Genomic DNA, 13,809 nt, shown 5'->3' with positions numbered 1-13,809 from the left:
TCTGCGATGCATCTGTTCCTTCTGTTTCTCCTACAAATTGTTATGTCTCCTTTAACTACACCACCTATTCCTCCTACTAATCCCCCAACCTTCTCCGGCTTCCCGTGTAGTTTACTTCTTCCGACACCATTGCCAGTCTGGAATCGAGGTTAGAATCAGAAATTTTCGGTACTAGCGAATACGGTTTTTTGCAACTTGGTTATTCAGTTAAGACGTTTTTTGGAGAAAGCGGCTTCAGGTAAGAGTGTAGTTGAGGGTGCGTCTGTCTGTCCTGACCCCAACGTCTCCTAGACAAAGGTCACTGTCCAGCTCCCCCGCACCGGGGAGAAGACATACCGGAAGTCCCAAGGGAGTCGATCGGGATTTGCCCACAGACAGGCGCCTCTCTTATTGAGCCTGTTGCGCCTCAACAGGCTCGGTTAAGCGTTGGAAAGTTGTTGCGGTCAGACGCCTTTCGAATGATTGAAGCGATTCGTCTCCGGTCGCGCGGCGCTCTGGCGAAATTCGCCCCGTTTTCGCGTCCCTTAAAGAGGCGTTCAGGCGCCGATTCTTCGCCTCCTCAGTCAAGCTGTATAAGAGCCTGAGAGTAGGGTTGCGCCGCGGCCGTTAGCGGCTCGTTCGTCGCCTCAATCTGCGCTTTTTCGGCTCCATCTACTAGTAGAGATTGTGGTTTTAGCGCTGTAGCTAGCAGTTTCTAAGGGTGTTTCTTTAGGCGCTTTTCGTCTTGTTACGCCTGATGCGCCTGTTTTCGCCTCGAATTTCGGCGGCTCCCGAGCGAGGCGCAAGTAGTTTTTTTCCGCCTCCTGCTGAACATTTAGGCTCTTCCAAGCCTACGTTAACTGTTTTTGATTCGTCTCTGGCGCCTTTGCGCAAGCAGTTAGAGATGTTAAAAAAAACCAAACTGGATGAATGAGTTCCAAGGGTGGTTCGAAAACCTTCAGATCCGGTGTTGTAGTTCCGTCTACTTCTTCGGCGGTATGGGTGAATGAAGAAGAAGTAGAGGAGGAGGATTCACATCACCTCTCGTAGTTTTCACGTCTCCTTAGATTTCTTCTGGTATCTTTATCCAGATTATTTTGAGAAAGCGGCTCCGCGTCTCCAACTTCGACTGTTTTTTTGATTGAGGAGGAAAACTTCAGACCCTCTCCTCCCCAAAACTTGTTCTATCTAAAGCGGTTAGACATTCGTTGAAAGAGACTGAGAAATGGATGTCTATGAAAAGAGACTTAGGGAAGGCTTCTTTTTGCTTACCCTCCCTCTAAGTTGCTTCGTAAGAGGTATAGGTTTTATGTAACTGGTGAAGCTCCTTCTCTGGAGTTTTTCTGCCTCCTCCCAGGGAGACTTCTCCAGTTTAATCGACTCCTCTAGAATATCTGCTTTTCGCCGCAGCGAAAGTTTTCTTTACAGCGCCTGAGTTGGACCACGTTGTAAAGAATCAATTTAAACTTTTGGAAGTCTTTAGCTTCCTTGATTGGACTATTACTATTGGCGCTTTAGCGGCCAAGATCGAAGACTGTCTTCTTTCTTTCTCAGGAGTTAGCGGAGGATTGGATTGGTGTTTCTGTCCTGTGCGGACAAATCCATTAGGGATGGATGTGATGAGTTTAGCTTCGCTCATCGCCCTTTGGTACCCTTAAGGGGTTAAAAAGGAAAACAACTTTGGTGCTCCTTTGCTTCTAAAAGGGTTACTTCCCAACAGAAGTCTGCTCTCTTGTTTGCTCCTTTTGTGAAAGATAACCTCTTTCCAGACGATGTAGTGTTGTCAATTTCGTCTGCGCTAGATAAGAAATCTACCTTCGGATTTACTGGCACAGTCTACTAAGAGACCTAAAGCTCCTGTGGAGACTGTTTCCTTCGGTTTCTCCTCTGGCCCAGTGCCTTTTTCGAGAGAAGAAAACCCAAGCGCTTCTTTCGGCCGAAGTCGAATTTGCGACCGCCTCAGTCTAAGGCCTCGGCCAAGGTTAAAAACAAACACCTTCCAAATGAAAGCTCGGTTCTTCATGCACCAGTGGAGCCAGGCTGGCTCTTGTTTTGGGAGGAATGGGAAAACAGAGGAGCAGAAGCCTGGGTAGTGCAAGTTACTCAAGTTCGTCTATCGTAATTCCTCGCGTTTCACCTCCCTCGCTCTCACCTGTGGCCAATTCCATTCCAGGCATACTCTCCGGGCTCAGACAAATTTCTGGCGCTAGCCGCAGAAGTGGAAGCGCTTGTTCTCAAAGAAGCGATTAGAACAGATAGAAGGGGATTTTCCTCAGGCTTTTACAATCGCCTTTTTGTAGTTCCCCAGTCATCAGGGGGCTGGAGGCCGGTTTTGGTTTATGTGAGGCGCCCTGAACTTGCATGTCCAGAAAACAAAATTTCATATGGAGACCACTCGGTTCCGGTTCTGGAGTCCATCAGACAGGGGGATTGGAGTGGTCTCTCTGGACCATGCAAGACGCTTATTTCACATTCCGATACATCGCGAATCTCGGAAGTACCATGAGGTTCATGTTCGAGGCAAGGTGTTTTTCAGTTTCGGGCGCTTTGCTTCGGACTAGCGACCGCTCCTCAAGTTTTCACCTAGGGTTTTCATCCCCTTCGATAGGAAGCTGGCTGCACATATTAGGAGTAAGAATCTCCCTCTATCTGGACGATTGGCTTCTCCGGTCGGAATCAGAGAGTCGGTGCATGAAGGACCTTGAACAACTCTGGATCTTGCCAGAAAGTTAGGAATTCTGGTCAACAAAGAAGTCCCAGTTGGTTCCATCTCAGAGCATCCTTTATTTGGGGATGATTCTGAATGCTCAAGTTTTTCGGGTTTCTTTTCTGTCCCGAAGAGGGTTCAAGCTGTCTGGAGACAGTTCAGGAGTTCTTGGACAAAAAGGTAAGTTCTGCCAATCGTGGATGAGGCTCCTGGGTGGCAAATTGACGTCAGTGGAGAAATTTGTGACGTTGGGAAGACTGCACATGAGACCTCTGCAGTTTTTGTTTTTCCTGAGAGCCTCTTCGGTGCAGGAAGACACAACCAAGACTCGATTACCTTTCCTGTCAAGATCAAATAAAAGAGATCCTAAGGTGGTGGCTCTCTCGAGCAAGGTTGGAAGAAGGGTTAGATTTACGACCCATCCTCCCGAACCTTACAGTTCTTTTTCCGATGCATCGGACACAGGTTGGGGAGCCCTACTGGGAAATCAACGGACTTCAGGAGCTTGGTCGGAGAAGGAGAAGTAGTTCCACATAAACTGTAAAGGAACTGTAGCATTTTTCTTGGGGCTCAGACAGTTTCGGAGCTTAGTAGAAGGTCGAGTAGTGCAGTGCATTCCGGCAACTCCACGGCTCTCTCGTTACGTGCGGAAACAAAAACGGGGGGACTCAGTCTTTTCTCTCTGTACGAAAGAAGCCAAAGGATCTTCTCCTGTGTTCAAACGAAGCGAAGGTTCAGCTAGTCCCGAGATTATTTGTTTCCGGGAAAGATGAACGTCCTGGCGGACGAGTTTAAGTCGTCAACAGCAAGTGTACCTCTGGAGTGGACTTGGACAACAAGATTTGTCAGAAACTTTGGCGCCTTTGGGGACGACCGTCAATAGACCTGTTTCGCGACATCAAGGAACAACCGTCTTCCTCTCTTTTTGTTTTTTTTTGTTCTCCAGTCCCAGATCCTCTAGCTTGGTCGGTGGATGCAATGAAGTGTTTTTGGATTTGGTCGGGTCTGGAAGCTTATGCATTCCCTCCGTTCGGTCTAATAAGAAGAGGTGCTGAACAAGTTCATTTCGCACAGCCAATGTAACACTAACGTTAATCGCTCCCTTTTGGCCCAGGAAAGAGTGTTCCTGGACCTTCTCCAGTTGTTAGTAGACTTCCCCAGACTTCTTCCTCCAGAGAAGTGGCTTCTCAAACAACCTCACTTCAAGAGGTTCCACAAACTTGTCCGCTCTAGCTCTGACAGGGTTCAGACTGTCCGGAATCTTTGTCAGAGCGAAAGGATTTTCAAGAAGAGCTGCAGAAGCTATCGCTCGTTGTAGGAGAGAGTCTTCTAACAAACTCTATCAACGGGGAAGTGAGAATCTTCAGAGTGGTGTAGAAGGTGTTAAAGTCTCTACTTCTGCGACCTCTTTAACAGAAATAGCAGTTTGTTCATGAAACTTACCTGTCAGATATATATATAGCTATTCTCTGAAGTCCGACAGAATTTCTAAAAAACTTACGACACACGTGAGTGGGAGTTAGGGTGGTTAGTACCCATTCCCGCCGCTGGGAGGCGGTAATCAGGAAACCATTCCCATTTTTCTATCAGATTTCTTCTGTCGCCGGTGTCGTAAACACCTGTTTACACACCTCCGCCTCAGGATTTTGGAAACTTTTCATATTGCTTGAGTATCCTCTTGACTTTTTTGGTTTTTTGATTGATCGATAGCTTGGCAATACTGTTGATTTGGACTGTTTTTTATTTTGGCTTAGATTTTTTTCCCTTAAAAAATGTCTGGATGTAGTTCTGCTAGCGCCAGGGTGTGCTCGAAGTTGAATGCAAGGTTAGGCTTCCAAAAGCCTTGGTTGATCCTCACACATTGTGTAAAGGGTGTAGGGGGCAAGAGTGTAGATTTGATTTGCGCTGTAATGAGTGTGAAAGCTTAGATGATTTGCAATGGAAGAAACGTATGATCCTACGTTAAGAAGTTTAGAACGTGATAGGATTAGGAGGTCTTCCTCCAGGAGTAAGTCCGGGTAGCAGACAGGGTATTAATTTATATTCCCCTTCTAGACCCTCCTTTAGAACCTTTGTGTCTCCTAACCCTGTAGTGTTGCCTTGGGCCCTCAAGTGGTGTCTGCGGAGGGTAATGCCCTTTCGCTTATTCTAGAATTCATTGAAGACGCTTGAATCTAAGTGCTTGCCCTTGAAAACAGGCAAAATAAGTGCAGTGATAGTGCCCCTAGTGAAGTGGTGGGGGTCGTCGATCGGCCCTATAGCGCCTCTAGGCTGGGACTCTGCCGGACTCCCAGGACTCAGGGAGAGGGCATGTCGAAGGCCGAAGGAGGGTTACGGGGGAACCCCCACGATCTGGCGTCCCTTCAGCAGTTCCTGTGGGACGCTTCCCAGGCTGCTAAGGAGCGTGCTCGAGCAACGTATCCTTAAGGATTGTTTCTCGTCTTCCGACGCGTCCCTCACCCCGCGCAAGGGGTGGAATCTCGATCGGGGTTCGCGACCTCTGAAGAGGACTCCTTCAAGAGCTGGACGCTTCACGTCATGCTATGTCTGAGTGGCATTCTTCTCCGGAAAGCGTAGCCTTTCCGCCCCAGAAGAAGTATAGGACGTCATCCGAAGATGACGCCCTCGAGCGCCCCAGTCGCTCTAGAGCCAAGGCTGTTTCCTGGGAGAAGGAAGAAGGCGTCCCCCTCGCCCCTCTCCTTCTCGCAAGCGCAGCTCGTCTCCGCGTAAGGAGACATCTCAGACGGAGATCATCATTGCGATGCAGCGGCAACTGGACGCTTTACTGAAACAGAAGGAGGGACGGTCCCGCGTCGAAGGAAAAGACGATAGACTGCCTATCAAGAGATCTAAGCAGTCTTCTCCAATGGCTCCTTTTTCGTCCCCGTCTTCTGATATTTCGCCCTCTAGACGTCGTTTTTGCTCCCCAGGTTCATCTAGAGGTGACGTTAGACGCCAAGTTAGAGAGAGTTTCTCTGCATGCTCCTCTCCCTTCCCGTAGAGGAGGACGCTCGGCGTTCCGACCATCGACGCTTCTGCTGACGACGATTTGCGTTCTGCACCTCTTCGACATGACAGTGTTGACGCTCAACGTTATGTTAGTCGGGGCAGTAGATCAAGTTTCTTCGCTGGACGTTCGGAAGGACGCTTCGCGGGACGGTAGAAGAGTCTCTTTGATGGACGCTCCGTTGGACGCTTCGCTGGACGCTCTGTTGGACGCTGATTTGGGGACGCTCGAGGAGAACGCTACATTGGACGCTCAGATGGACGCTCGTAGAACGTTCTAGTAAGACCTCTGTGGACGCGAATGTGGGAAGTTCGCTGTCACTCGGATGTGGTTCCCGAGACTTTGGCACGTTCGCCTCTAAAAGTGACTCCTGATCCTGTTACTGTTAAGGATCCGTTACCCTCGTCTTCTTTTCATCGTTCAGATAGGCCGACTTGGAGCTAAAGGACTTCTGCCTCTTCCTTCGGACTTGCACTCGGGTAGGGAGAAGGAAGGGAACTTAGCGGTTCTTCGGAGGATGTTGGATGATGATCAACCTGCTACGTCTGCCAGCGTCAGATTATCAAGTTTTGGCACGACTACTTCGTGATTCGTTTTGGCGATACTTTTCAGCCAGCTGCTCCTCCTTCTCCTCCTTCTCAGTTTTCGTCGTTGAAGACAAGTAAGTCTCACCAGTTTCGTGAATGATGAAGACGTCGTTATCTACGAAAAGAGCTTTCCGGAAGGTAAACGCCTGGATGGAGTCTAGGAAAGCAAAAGGAAGAACTACTTTCGCCCTGCCTCCGTCTAGACTTAGCGGTAAGGCAGGGATGTGGTATGAGACAGGCGAGGAATTAGGATTGAAGGTTCCTACGTCGGCTCAAGGTGATTTCGCCAGCGTGGTGGATGCCTCAAGGAGGGCCCTTTTAGCATCGGCTAAGGTTTCTTGGACGACTTCCGAACTGGACCATCTTTTGAAGGGACTATTTAGGTCCTTAGAAGTTTTCAACTTTTTAGACTGGTGTCTTGGAGCCTTAGACAACCAATCTCGTAAGCCAGACTCGATCAGCTTGGGGGAGCTGTCCAGTGTATTGTCATGCATGGACAAGGCCGTCAGGGATGGCTCAGAGGAGTTAGCCTCTCATTTTTCAGCAGGGGTTCTTAAGAAAAGGTCGCTTTATTGCACTTCGCGGCTAAGTCTGTCTCTCCCGCTCAGAGGACAGAACTTTTGTATGCTCCCTTCTCGAGTCATCTCTTCCCCCAAGCTATGGTGAAGGATCTGGCAGTGAGTCTGCAGGAGAAAGCCACACAAGACCTGTTTGGCTCAGGTCTTAGAGAAGTCTGGCTGGCCCTTCAACGTCGTCTGGAACGCAACAGTTTAGAAAGCAGAAGCCCTTTCGTGGAGGGACTTCCGCTAGATCGTCTCCTCGAGGAAGAAGCCTTCCTAGAGGTAGAGGCCCCTTCCAAGTCTAGGGGTAAGAAGTGAGAGATCGTGCCTTCAGTCACCGGTAGGAGCCAGGCTGCAGTTGTTTGCAGAAGCCTGGAGAGTAAGAGAGGCAGACACCTGGTCTCTCGACGTCATAGAGGGTTACAAGATCCCTTTCATAAAGCCGCCCCCGTTGACTTCCACTCCCAGGACTGTCGCCCCCCATCGTATCCGCTAACAAAGCGAAAGATTCTTTTCGACCTGCTCGAGCAAATGCTCGAGAAAAGAGCAGTGGAACAGGTTTTAGACCTGGCAACGCCAGGATTTTACAACAGATTGTTTCTTGTACCGAAACAATCGGGAGGGTGGCGGCCCGTCTTGGATGTAAGTCGTCTAAACTCTTTATAGAGAAGCAGAGGTTCAAGATGGAGACACCTCAGTCAGTTCTGGGGGCCTTAAGACCTGGAGATTGGATGGTATCTCTCGACCTCCAGGACGCCTACTTTCACGTCCCTATACATCCCCAATCGATGAAGTACCTTCGGTTCGTATTGAAAGGGAAGGTCTTTCAATTCAGGGCTCTTTGTTTCGGACTGAGTAACGGCCCCTTTTATCTTCACCATCTTAATTGAAGAACGTGGCGAGGTGGCTCCATCTTTCCCACATCAGAATCTCGCTATATCTAGACGACTGGCTCATACGAGCCCTCCTCGCAGACCCGGTGCCTGAAGGATTTGAAGACGACTCTGTCTTTGAGCTGCGTCCCTGGGACTTCTGGTGAACTTCGAGAAGTCACATCTGCGACCCCAAACACAGTCCATCGTGTATCTTGGGGATTCAGATGGATCAGTGGCTTTTCGGGCTTTTCCGTCCCAGGAACGTCAGCAACAAGGCATAGAAAAAGTGTCAGCCTTTCTAGGGAAAGATTCATGCTCGGTGAGGGAATGGATGAGTCTGCTGGGGACATTTCCTCGCTGGAGAAGTTTGTTTCCCTGGGGAGGCTACACCCTCCGACCTCTTCAGTTCTTTCTGTCGGACAGCTGGACAGAGAAGGACAAACTTCGACATGAAGTTAAACATCTCGGAAGAGGTGAAGAACCATCTAAGATGGTGGCTCGATCCGTGGAAGCTGTCAGAGGGCGTATCCCTCAAGCTTCAGAACCCCGACCTAGTTGTTGTTCTCCGACGCGCATCCACGGGGTGGGGAGCAACTCTAGGGGGGGGTGGGGGGGGAGGAAGTGTCAGGTACCTGGAGAGGGGAACAGGTAACCTGGCATATCAACTTCAAAGAGCTGGCAGCGGTTCAATTAGCACTCCAGTTCTTCCAGAACAAAGTCTCCCGTCGTGTGGTTCAGATCAACTCGGACAACACCACAGCCCTGGCATACTTGAAGAAACAAGGAGGAACACACTCTCGCTCCCTGTTTTCTCTAGCAAAAGAGATCCTGCTTTCTTTGGGCGAAGGAGAGAAGAAGTCACAATATTGACAAGATTCATTGCCGGAGTCGAGAACGTCCGGGCAGATCTCCTCAGTCGACAAGGACAGTTATTGCCGACAGAGTGGACTCTCAATCAAGAAGTATGCCAGGAACTGTGGGGTCTTTGGGATGCCCCTTAGTGGACATCTTCGCAACATCAAGGACGGCGAGACTTCCTCTGTATTGCTCCCCGGTTCTCGATCCGGGAGCAGTAGCAGTAGACGCCCTTCTATGGGATTGGACGGGCCTGGATCTCTACGCTTTTCTCCCCCCTTCAAGATCCTGGGGGAGGTGATGAGAAAATTTGCAGCATCGGAGGGGACGAGGTTGACCTTAATCGCCCCCTTTTGGCCCGCAGCGATCTGGTTCACAGAGGTGATGTTCTACCTAGTGGATTATCCGAGATCTCTTCCGTTAAGGAGAGATCTACTCAAACAGCCCCACTTCGAGAGGTACCACAAAAACCTCTCCGCTCTGAGTCTGACTGCGTCAGACTATCCAAAAGTTGGCCAGAGCGAGAGGTTTTTCGAAATCAGTGGTAAAGCTATCGCCACCGCGAGGAGGCCCACCATTTCTCAATCGCGGTTTACCAATCGAAGTGGGGCAGCCTTTAGAAGTTGGTGTAAGAGAAAAGGAGTTTCCTCTACCACTACCTCTGTGAGCCAGATCGCCGCTGATTCTTGCTTTATCTGAAACAAGATCTAAAGTTGGCAGTGTCAACTATTAAAGGCTACAGAAGCGTTCTATCTGTAGTCTTTCGCCATAGAGGTCTTGACCTCGCTAAACAATAAGGATCTCCATGATCTATTGAGATCTTTCGAGACGACCAAGGTACCACTACCGAAGCTACCTTCGTGGAACCTGGATGTGGTCCTAAAATATTTGATGTCAAATCGTTTTGAACCTCTTTCATCTTCGTCTCTACGAGATTTGACGAAGAAAACTGTTTTCCTAACTGCTCTGGCGACGGCGAAGAGAGTTAGCGAAATACAGGCTATCAGCAAAACACGACGTCGTTCAAAGGGCATAATGCAGTCTGCTCTTTGAATATGTCGTTTCTGGCCAAAAACGAAAACCCTTCCAATCCGTGGCCTAGAACATTCGAGATCAAGGGTATGGCAGAGATCATTGGTCAAAGAGCAAGAGCCAAAAGAGTCCTGTGTCCTGTTAGGGCTCTTAGAGAGTATATTCATAGAACGAAGGATGGCCGAGTTCTGCAGAGAACTTATGGTGTTCGGTCAAGAGACCAAACATGCCCATGTCCAAGAATGCACTGGCATTCTTTTTAAGAAACACCATTAAAGAGGCAGCACGCTTCTTGCAAAGACAGTGACTTGAAGATACTTAAAGTTAACGCGCACCGAAGTAATGCTATTTCGACCTCAATGCCTTTCAGAAAAACTGGGCTCTTAAAGACATTTTAAGTGCTACTTTTTGGAGGAGTAACTCAGTGTTCGCCTCTCACTACCTACGGGAGGTGAGAACGACCCTATGAAAGCTGTTACTCTCTCGGACCATACGTCGCCGCAGACACTATTTTGGGGGCAGGAGGTAGCACTCGTCCTTTCCCATAGAAAAGGGTAGGTGAGTGAAGTATTTGTATGTTTATGGTTGTAGGGTCGGCTGCCGAGTACAGTCGTCCCTTCCTTTAGCCTTTGGTATATGGGAGTTTGTTGTTAGGCTAACTTAGGTGGTGGTTTTTTGTTTTGCCTCGTTGCCCTCGGAAGTATGGTCATGGTCTAGTCACATTGTGGTCCCGTCCCCGTTGACAGATCATCTAGAGCGCACCAACTACATAGGTCACTACCTTGTTGGTAACTCTAGTGAAGCAGAAGCAGGCTTGGGTGACAGTAATCACGAAGTCAGCTATGCTAACAGGTCAAGGAACCAAGATGTCAATCATATACATTTATATGTTTTCTAAAAATCCTTTTTTTTTTTTTTTTTTTTTCTGTCTCCCACCGCCAAAGGTGGGATTCAGCTATATATATATCTGACAGGTAAGTTTCATGAACAAAATGATATTGTTAAGATACAATAAAGTTTGTTCATACTTACCTGCAGATATATATAATTTTAGTACCCACCCACCTCCCCTCAGGCAGACAGTGGAGATAGAAATCTGATAGAAAATGGGAATGGTTCCTGATACCCGCCTCCCAGCGGCGGGAATGGGTATAACCCACCCTAACTCCCACTACGTGTGTCGTAAGTTTTAGAAATTCTGTCGGACTTCAGAGAATACAGCTATATATTATCTGCCAGGTAAGTATGAACAAACTTTATTGTATCTTAACAATATCATATTTTCTTCTATTTCTTAGGAACTCTAAGAAACTGGCTCCTTCGACGATCAGAGGATATAGAGCCATGCTCTCGTTCGGTTTTTCGACATTGAGGTTTGGATATTTCCTCCAATTCAGATCTGTCGGACCTCATTAGGTCTTTCGAAACCACTAAGCTCCCGCAAGATACTAGTGGCTTGGAACTTAGATGTGGTGCTTAAGTTCCTCATGGGGCCACCGTTTGAGCCTTTGAAGTCGGCTTCACTCAGGAACTTGACTAAGAAGGCACTTTTTCTTATTGCACTAGCTTCTGCTAAGCGTGTCAGCGAATTGCACGCTATAGACAAAAGAGTCGGTTTCTCTCTAGGCAAAAATTTCGGTATCTTTGACCTTTCTAGCCAAAAATGAGAATCCTTCTAATCCTTGGCCGAGGAGTTTTGTGGTAAGGAACTTATCTGATTTGGTTGGACATGAGGAGGAAGAAGGCTCTTTATGTCCAGTCAGGGCTATTAAGCAGTATCTGTTTGCCACTAAGGGTATTAGAGGACAATCTTCTAAGCTCTGGGACCTCGGTTCAAAATCCCTCTCGTCCTCTTTCTAAGAATGCTATATCGTTCTTTATTAGAGAGCTTATCAGGGAAGCTCACTCGCAGTCCGAGAACGACAATCTTTCCGTTCTGAGAGTTAAAGCTCACGAGGTTAGAGCAGTGGCAACTTCTTTAGCTGAAATTCAGAAAGAATTTATCTTTAGCTTCGATTCTTCAGAGCACGTTCTGGAGATCGAATTCGGTTTTTGCGAGTCATTATCTCAAAGAGATAGAAACGGTTTTCGAGAATTGTAAAACGTTAGGTCCGGTGGCGGTTTCTGGCATGGTGTTGGAGAAACGGCACAGGGTCGTCACCTCTATGCTAACTTTTCACCTTGAATAGGGTTGTCGAGTTCAAGGAAGCTGGGGGTGGGACTGAGTACCTGGGATACTCACCAGTCTGTTAGGTCAGATTTTACAATGGTTGGGTATATATGTTTTTTAAATCTGTGTGGTACAAATGTTTTTGTATGATTGAATTTCTGGTCTTAGCCCAGGGCAAGGGCAATCTTTGTTGTTACTATCCTCGTCCAAGTCAGCCTTGACTCGCTTGAACTACGGAAGGATTCCACTCACCTGTAGAGGCTAACTTTGGTCAAACAAATTCAATTCCTCTACAATAGTAAGAAAGATCACCGACCAGAGGCAGTAACAGTCTGCTGTAGCTCTCTTACAAGGTAAGGTACAACAGACACCTTGAGTGTTTACTGGTATTGCAATAAATGTAACCATTTGAAAATACTAGTGGTCCACTGAATCCCACCTTCCCATAAATGTGTAATCAGCTCTATAATTGTTCGGTAAGACAACTATAATAAAAATGAAATTTTCATTATTAAAATGAAGTTTTATTGTATACTTACCGAAACAATTATGATTATACCACCCTCCTCCCCTTTTAGGTGGACGGACGGGCAGAAAGAATTGGATTCACCTGGGCAGTTGTACCTGGTTCTCCCGCGAGTGGAGGGAGATGGCGCCATCACCACCAGTGTTGGCGACGCCGACGCGCTAAAATTTGAATTTAGTATCCTGCCGCTCGTGGAAATCACGGCTCTATAATTGTTCGGTAAGTATACAATAAAACTTCATTTTAATAATGAAAATTTCATTTTTGTTGCCTATATTAGTGAAAGTATGAAACTTGTTATTCCCGGGGTTATGGTTTGAACTGAATTCATTCTTACCTTGTAACGGCGGCGGTTTTTATCCTTACTGCCATCACAACTGAAACTGCCACAGTGCTTATTTGATTGTATTATACACATTTTGGTCTCAGTTCACTCTACATTGCACTTTAAACCTGTGCTGTTTTCTGGTTTCTAAGCACGCGCCGCCTAAACACAATTACGAACAGCAGACGCGACAGACGACGAAACTGCAAAGTTTTATTCCCTAAACTGTTTACTTTACTCGTTATTTAGTTTAAATTTACTTTGTTATTTAAAAATTTTGATTTAATTCATGTATATTATCCCTTTTTTGCAACCAAATTACCCCGAAAAATTACAGATATTTCTAAAGTAGATAAAATCAATGTTTTCTAAACGTTTTCGTACATCTGGCTGCCGAAAACCATAGAGGAACAAATACGGAAAAGTGCAGAGGAACGACTACGTTTTTTTTTGTTTTTTTTTTTTTTTTGCTTTTTGGTTTTTGCTAGCACTTTTCATTGATTTCAGTCTTTATTAGTATTTTGAATTTCTTAAATAATCGTATGCCAGAAATAAATGTAACCTTTAATGTTTGCATGCTTTAATGTTTGCATGCTAAGAATGGCAAAATCATCGTTGCCACATTAGTGGAGGCTTCACACATACGCCGTTCCATTGTTACAAACTGTTTCCATGAATTCTAGTTGTCATAGTAATGCAATAATGATAAAATTGCTTTAATATTATGTATATATACTTCCAATACATAGCCTAATTTCACCAATTTCAACGTTTTGTGTGTAGTCTTATACCCAGTTTTGGAGGGTCAACACATACCGATGGCAACAGAGAGAGAGAGAGAGAGAGAGAGAGAGAGAGAGAGAGAGAGAGAGAGAGAGAGAGAGAGAGAGAGGAGAGAGAGGAAGGCGAGAACGAAGAGAAAAGGGATGGCGGTGGAGGGGGTCGGGGGGGGTGGGAGAGGTAGGTGGAGCTTTATACACGTGTTTCGTATCCATTTCTGCATAAATGGAGTTTTTTGTCTCTTGGTACAAGGACAAGCGTCTTATTCTTTACGATTAGTGATTCACGATACCCTTATAAATTACGGCACTGGGTGTAATGCACTAAAGCAAATCTCGTTCTGTTACGAATGTTCGTTACAAAAATAGGTATTGCCCAAAAACGTGCTTGCACTGTCTCTGAAACC

The sequence above is a fragment of the Macrobrachium nipponense genome, chromosome 3 (genome assembly GCF_015104395.2).
Source record: "Macrobrachium nipponense isolate FS-2020 chromosome 3, ASM1510439v2, whole genome shotgun sequence".
In the NCBI taxonomy this organism is placed as follows: domain Eukaryota; kingdom Metazoa; phylum Arthropoda; class Malacostraca; order Decapoda; family Palaemonidae; genus Macrobrachium; species Macrobrachium nipponense.
This window is presented reverse-complemented; position numbering follows the sequence as displayed.